The sequence below is a fragment of the Rhinoderma darwinii genome, chromosome 3 (genome assembly GCF_050947455.1).
Source record: "Rhinoderma darwinii isolate aRhiDar2 chromosome 3, aRhiDar2.hap1, whole genome shotgun sequence".
Taxonomy (NCBI): domain Eukaryota; kingdom Metazoa; phylum Chordata; class Amphibia; order Anura; family Rhinodermatidae; genus Rhinoderma; species Rhinoderma darwinii.
Window position 1 is genome coordinate 107,864,616 of NC_134689.1, and position 7,974 is coordinate 107,872,589.

Below are 7,974 nucleotides of genomic sequence, written 5' to 3' on the forward strand. Positions count from 1 at the left end.
AGGGGGGGAGGGAAGCCACCGTGGAGCCGCGTGTGGCTTGCATGCGGGAGCCACGCCGACACTTCCAGCCTCGGGCGAGGCGGAAGACGGCTTTGGACTACTTGCGAGAAACAACCGTGCCCCATGCGCGGGTGCGCCTGGGAGCACCTCGGCTAGAGAGGCCCTTGCGAGCAGCGGACATACGGGGGCGGTCACTGCCTCCCCGTCGTTTAAAGCTTTCTCTCGCGCCTCGGGCTCCGGCGACACCAGCGCACTCTCGGACGCCTTTTAGAGTGATAGAAGCAGCACTGAGCAAACGCACCTCGCGGGAGCGAGAGGTACCGGCGCCCGCCTTAGCAGGACCGCCGGGCTTTTTGGGACACCGGCCGTAGGTGGCCGGGGGCGAAACAGACCCGGACGGTGTGGGAGGAAGACACGCTCGCCGTAACCGACAGTGCTCCAAAGCACTGCCGAGCGAGTGGTCCCTCCGCCGCCGGGTCGCGGGGAGCCAGATCGATCTGAGGAGTCTTGGACAAATTCCAAAGACTCAAACGGCGCGGGAGCACGTGCTCCTCTCACAGCTTAACGACAGGTGGCCGAGGCCGACGGGGACTTCCAGGAGGCCGGCATGACGTGCCACTACATACCGGTCACACCATGGAAGTCCTTCTCGGGTTGGACCAGGTGCAGCTCCCGCTAGAACGTGCAGCACGTCCTCCTTCACGGTACTCTCGGTTGGACTCGCCAACGTGGCCGAGCTCCTACAACTGCTGGTCGGCCTGGGACTCCAGAAAGAATGCACCAAAGTTCTTTCGTGGAAGTCCAGGTGCACCGGACCGACCAGCCAACGAGGCCGACGGGGACTTCCAGGAGGCCGGCATGACGTGCCACTACATACCGGTCACACCATGGAAGTCCTTCTCGGCCACAAACGGTTAGGACTTCCCGCTAGGAAGAACCGTAGGGACTTGGAACGCGGAGCAGAAATGCCCTCTCACAGGATTTCAGGTGAAGGAGATATTCGCACCCCTAAAAGTGTCACCACCTCAAATACACCGGGGTAAGGTGCCAACTTACCCGGGCTCCTGGAACTGCTGCCCGGCTGAAGCCCAAAATAAAAACCTCATAGGGTTTTTCCTCCAAAACGTCAATGAAGACAGACCTGCCAGCGAGGCCGACGGGGACTTCCAGGAGGCCGGCATGACGTGCCACTACATACCGGTCACACCATGGAAGTCCTTCTCGGGTTGGACCAGGTGCAGCTCCCGCTAGAACGTGCAGCACGTCCTCCTTCACGGTACTCTCGGTTGGACTCGCCAACGTGGCCGAGCTCCTACAACTGCTGGTCGGCCTGGGACTCCAGAAAGAATGCACCAAAGTTCTTTCGTGGAAGTCCAGGTGCACCGGACCGACCAGCCAACGAGGCCGACGGGGACTTCCAGGAGGCCGGCATGACGTGCCACTACATACCGGTCACACCATGGAAGTCCTTCTCGGCCACAAACGGTTAGGACTTCCCGCTAGGAAGAACCGTAGGGACTTGGAACGCGGAGCAGAAATGCCCTCTCACAGGATTTCAGGTGAAGGAGATATTCGCACCCCTAAAAGTGTCACCACCTCAAATACACCGGGGTAAGGTGCCAACTTACCCGGGCTCCTGGAACTGCTGCCCGGCTGAAGCCCAAAATAAAAACCTCATAGGGTTTTTCCTCCAAAACGTCAATGAAGACAGACCTGCCAGCGAGGCCGACGGGGACTTCCAGGAGGCCGGCATGACGTGCCACTACATACCGGTCACACCATGGAAGTCCTTCTCGGGTTGGACCAGGTGCAGCTCCCGCTAGAACGTGCAGCACGTCCTCCTTCACGGTACTCTCGGTTGGACTCGCCAACGTGGCCGAGCTCCTACAACTGCTGGTCGGCCTGGGACTCCAGAAAGAATGCACCAAAGTTCTTTCGTGGAAGTCCAGGTGCACCGGACCGACCAGCCAACGAGGCCGACGGGGACTTCCAGGAGGCCGGCATGACGTGCCACTACATACCGGTCACACCATGGAAGTCCTTCTCGGCCACAAACGGTTAGGACTTCCCGCTAGGAAGAACCGTAGGGACTTGGAACGCGGAGCAGAAATGCCCTCTCACAGGATTTCAGGTGAAGGAGATATTCGCACCCCTAAAAGTGTCACCACCTCAAATACACCGGGGTAAGGTGCCAACTTACCCGGGCTCCTGGAACTGCTGCCCGGCTGAAGCCCAAAATAAAAACCTCATAGGGTTTTTCCTCCAAAACGTCAATGAAGACAGACCTGCCAGCGAGGCCGACGGGGACTTCCAGGAGGCCGGCATGACGTGCCACTACATACCGGTCACACCATGGAAGTCCTTCTCGGGTTGGACCAGGTGCAGCTCCCGCTAGAACGTGCAGCACGTCCTCCTTCACGGTACTCTCGGTTGGACTCGCCAACGTGGCCGAGCTCCTACAACTGCTGGTCGGCCTGGGACTCCAGAAAGAATGCACCAAAGTTCTTTCGTGGAAGTCCAGGTGCACCGGACCGACCAGCCAACGAGGCCGACGGGGACTTCCAGGAGGCCGGCATGACGTGCCACTACATACCGGTCACACCATGGAAGTCCTTCTCGGCCACAAACGGTTAGGACTTCCCGCTAGGAAGAACCGTAGGGACTTGGAACGCGGAGCAGAAATGCCCTCTCACAGGATTTCAGGTGAAGGAGATATTCGCACCCCTAAAAGTGTCACCACCTCAAATACACCGGGGTAAGGTGCCAACTTACCCGGGCTCCTGGAACTGCTGCCCGGCTGAAGCCCAAAATAAAAACCTCATAGGGTTTTTCCTCCAAAACGTCAATGAAGACAGACCTGCCAGCGAGGCCGACGGGGACTTCCAGGAGGCCGGCATGACGTGCCACTACATACCGGTCACACCATGGAAGTCCTTCTCGGGTTGGACCAGGTGCAGCTCCCGCTAGAACGTGCAGCACGTCCTCCTTCACGGTACTCTCGGTTGGACTCGCCAACGTGGCCGAGCTCCTACAACTGCTGGTCGGCCTGGGACTCCAGAAAGAATGCACCAAAGTTCTTTCGTGGAAGTCCAGGTGCACCGGACCGACCAGCCAACGAGGCCGACGGGGACTTCCAGGAGGCCGGCATGACGTGCCACTACATACCGGTCACACCATGGAAGTCCTTCTCGGCCACAAACGGTTAGGACTTCCCGCTAGGAAGAACCGTAGGGACTTGGAACGCGGAGCAGAAATGCCCTCTCACAGGATTTCAGGTGAAGGAGATATTCGCACCCCTAAAAGTGTCACCACCTCAAATACACCGGGGTAAGGTGCCAACTTACCCGGGCTCCTGGAACTGCTGCCCGGCTGAAGCCCAAAATAAAAACCTCATAGGGTTTTTCCTCCAAAACCTCAATGAAGACAGACCTGCCAGCGAGGCCGACGGGGACTTCCAGGAGGCCGGCATGACGTGCCACTACATACCGGTCACACCATGGAAGTCCTTCTCGGGTTGGACCAGGTGCAGCTCCCGCTAGAACGTGCAGCACGTCCTCCTTCACGGTACTCTCGGTTGGACTCGCCAACGTGGCCGAGCTCCTACAACTGCTGGTCGGCCTGGGACTCCAGAAAGAATGCACCAAAGTTCTTTCGTGGAAGTCCAGGTGCACCGGACCGACCAGCCAACGAGGCCGACGGGGACTTCCAGGAGGCCGGCATGACGTGCCACTACATACCGGTCACACCATGGAAGTCCTTCTCGGCCACAAACGGTTAGGACTTCCCGCTAGGAAGAACCGTAGGGACTTGGAACGCGGAGCAGAAATGCCCTCTCACAGGATTTCAGGTGAAGGAGATATTCGCACCCCTAAAAGTGTCACCACCTCAAATACACCGGGGTAAGGTGCCAACTTACCCGGGCTCCTGGAACTGCTGCCCGGCTGAAGCCCAAAATAAAAACCTCATAGGGTTTTTCCTCCAAAACCTCAATGAAGACAGACCTGCCAGCGAGGCCGACGGGGACTTCCAGGAGGCCGGAATGACGTGCCACTACATACCGGTCACACCATGGAAGTCCTTCTCGGGTTGGACCAGGTGCAGCTCCCGCTAGAACGTGCAGCACGTCCTCCTTCACGGTACTCTCGGTTGGACTCGCCAACGTGGCCGAGCTCCTACAACTGCTGGTCGGCCTGGGACTCCAGAAAGAATGCACCAAAGTTCTTTCGTGGAAGTCCAGGTGCACCGGACCGACCAGCCAACGAGGCCGACGGGGACTTCCAGGAGGCCGGCATGACGTGCCACTACATACCGGTCACACCATGGAAGTCCTTCTCGGCCACAAACGGTTAGGACTTCCCGCTAGGAAGAACCGTAGGGACTTGGAACGCGGAGCAGAAATGCCCTCTCACAGGATTTCAGGTGAAGGAGATATTCGCACCCCTAAAAGTGTCACCACCTCAAATACACCGGGGTAAGGTGCCAACTTACCCGGGCTCCTGGAACTGCTGCCCGGCTGAAGCCCAAAATAAAAACCTCATAGGGTTTTTCCTCCAAAACCTCAATGAAGACAGACCTGCCAGCGAGGCCGACGGGGACTTCCAGGAGGCCGGCATGACGTGCCACTACATACCGGTCACACCATGGAAGTCCTTCTCGGGTTGGACCAGGTGCAGCTCCCGCTAGAACGTGCAGCACGTCCTCCTTCACGGTACTCTCGGTTGGACTCGCCAACGTGGCCGAGCTCCTACAACTGCTGGTCGGCCTGGGACTCCAGAAAGAATGCACCAAAGTTCTTTCGTGGAAGTCCAGGTGCACCGGACCGACCAGCCAACGAGGCCGACGGGGACTTCCAGGAGGCCGGCATGACGTGCCACTACATACCGGTCACACCATGGAAGTCCTTCTCGGCCACAAACGGTTAGGACTTCCCGCTAGGAAGAACCGTAGGGACTTGGAACGCGGAGCAGAAATGCCCTCTCACAGGATTTCAGGTGAAGGAGATATTCGCACCCCTAAAAGTGTCACCACCTCAAATACACCGGGGTAAGGTGCCAACTTACCCGGGCTCCTGGAACTGCTGCCCGGCTGAAGCCCAAAATAAAAACCTCATAGGGTTTTTCCTCCAAAACCTCAATGAAGACAGACCTGCCAGCGAGGCCGACGGGGACTTCCAGGAGGCCGGCATGACGTGCCACTACATACCGGTCACACCATGGAAGTCCTTCTCGGGTTGGACCAGGTGCAGCTCCCGCTAGAACGTGCAGCACGTCCTCCTTCACGGTACTCTCGGTTGGACTCGCCAACGTGGCCGAGCTCCTACAACTGCTGGTCGGCCTGGGACTCCAGAAAGAATGCACCAAAGTTCTTTCGTGGAAGTCCAGGTGCACCGGACCGACCAGCCAACGAGGCCGACGGGGACTTCCAGGAGGCCGGCATGACGTGCCACTACATACCGGTCACACCATGGAAGTCCTTCTCGGCCACAAACGGTTAGGACTTCCCGCTAGGAAGAACCGTAGGGACTTGGAACGCGGAGCAGAAATGCCCTCTCACAGGATTTCAGGTGAAGGAGATATTCGCACCCCTAAAAGTGTCACCACCTCAAATACACCGGGGTAAGGTGCCAACTTACCCGGGCTCCTGGAACTGCTGCCCGGCTGAAGCCCAAAATAAAAACCTCATAGGGTTTTTCCTCCAAAACGTCAATGAAGACAGACCTGCCAGCGAGGCCGACGGGGACTTCCAGGAGGCCGGCATGACGTGCCACTACATACCGGTCACACCATGGAAGTCCTTCTCGGGTTGGACCAGGTGCAGCTCCCGCTAGAACGTGCAGCACGTCCTCCTTCACGGTACTCTCGGTTGGACTCGCCAACGTGGCCGAGCTCCTACAACTGCTGGTCGGCCTGGGACTCCAGAAAGAATGCACCAAAGTTCTTTCGTGGAAGTCCAGGTGCACCGGACCGACCAGCCAACGAGGCCGACGGGGACTTCCAGGAGGCCGGCATGACGTGCCACTACATACCGGTCACACCATGGAAGTCCTTCTCGGCCACAAACGGTTAGGACTTCCCGCTAGGAAGAACCGTAGGGACTTGGAACGCGGAGCAGAAATGCCCTCTCACAGGATTTCAGGTGAAGGAGATATTCGCACCCCTAAAAGTGTCACCACCTCAAATACACCGGGGTAAGGTGCCAACTTACCCGGGCTCCTGGAACTGCTGCCCGGCTGAAGCCCAAAATAAAAACCTCATAGGGTTTTTCCTCCAAAACGTCAATGAAGACAGACCTGCCAGAGAGGCCGACGGGGACTTCCAGGAGGCCGGCATGACGTGCCACTACATACCGGTCACACCATGGAAGTCCTTCTCGGGTTGGACCAGGTGCAGCTCCCGCTAGAACGTGCAGCACGTCCTCCTTCACGGTACTCTCGGTTGGACTCGCCAACGTGGCCGAGCTCCTACAACTGCTGGTCGGCCTGGGACTCCAGAAAGAATGCACCAAAGTTCTTTCGTGGAAGTCCAGGTGCACCGGACCGACCAGCCAACGAGGCCGACGGGGACTTCCAGGAGGCCGGCATGACGTGCCACTACATACCGGTCACACCATGGAAGTCCTTCTCGGCCACAAACGGTTAGGACTTCCCGCTAGGAAGAACCGTAGGGACTTGGAACGCGGAGCAGAAATGCCCTCTCACAGGATTTCAGGTGAAGGAGATATTCGCACCCCTAAAAGTGTCACCACCTCAAATACACCGGGGTAAGGTGCCAACTTACCCGGGCTCCTGGAACTGCTGCCCGGCTGAAGCCCTGTTAGGGATCTGCCAGGTACTTCATCTAGCTATACTCCTGGGATTAATCAATCCACACCTGAGGCCAGACCTGCTCGACTGACACCATCTCCCACCAACCAGGGTGGCAGGCTCAGGAGTGGGAGAGCCTATCGCGGCCTGGTCTCTCGGAGTTAGCTCCGCCCCCTGCCCTTTATTACCTGCCCTGTGCTCTCCCTCAGTGCTTGTAATTCTTTTGGATTCCTGGCCCCACTGCTGCTTGCTCCAGCCTGCTTCTGCCGTGCTTCTGCCTTGCTGCAGTTCTGCTTGACCTGCTTGCTTGCCCTGGCTTGCTTCTGTCTCCGTGCCTGCTCGGGTGTACTCACTTCGTCCTGGTCCTGACTGTTCGTTCGCCGCCCCGTTTCCTCGTGGCGTTCCGTGGCTACTGCCCCTTCCCTTGCGTGTTCCCTGTTTGTCTTCCTGTGCACTTAGCCAGCGTAGGGACCGCCGCCCAGTTGTACCTCGTCGCCTAGGGCGGGTCGTTGCAAGTAGGCAGGGACAGGGCGGTGGGTAGATTAGGGCTCACTTTCCCTTCACCTCCTTCCTGCCATTACATAATTACAAGCCCTTACCTAGTCTACCATTTCTCCTACGCTGACGCTATCATGGACCCCCTTGAGACCCTGACCCAGCAGATGCAGGGCCTCTCCCTACAGGTCCAGGCCCTGGCCCAAAGGGTCAATGAGGGTGACGCTGCTTTAGTAGTACCCCTCACCTCACCTCTAGAACCCGACCTCAAGTTACCTGACCGGTTTTCAGGGGACCGTAAGACGTTTCTCTCCTTCCGGGAGAGTTGCAGACTGTATTTCCGCCTAAAGCCCCACTCCTCAGGTTCCGAGAACCAGCGGGTGGGTATCATCATATCCCGACTCCAGGAAGGGCCCCAAGAGTGGGCCTTCTCCTTGGCTCCTGACGCCCCTGAACTTTCCTCTGTTGATCGTTTTTTCTCTGCCCTCGGACTCATTTACGACGAGACTGACAGGACTGCTTTAGCCGAGAGTCAGCTGGTGACCTTACGTCAGGGTAGGAGACCGGTTGAGGAATACTGTTCTGATTTTAGGAAGTGGTGCGTAGCTTCTCAGTGGAACGATCCGGCCCTAAGGTGCCAGTTTAGGTTAGGATTATCTGACGCCCTGAAGGATCTG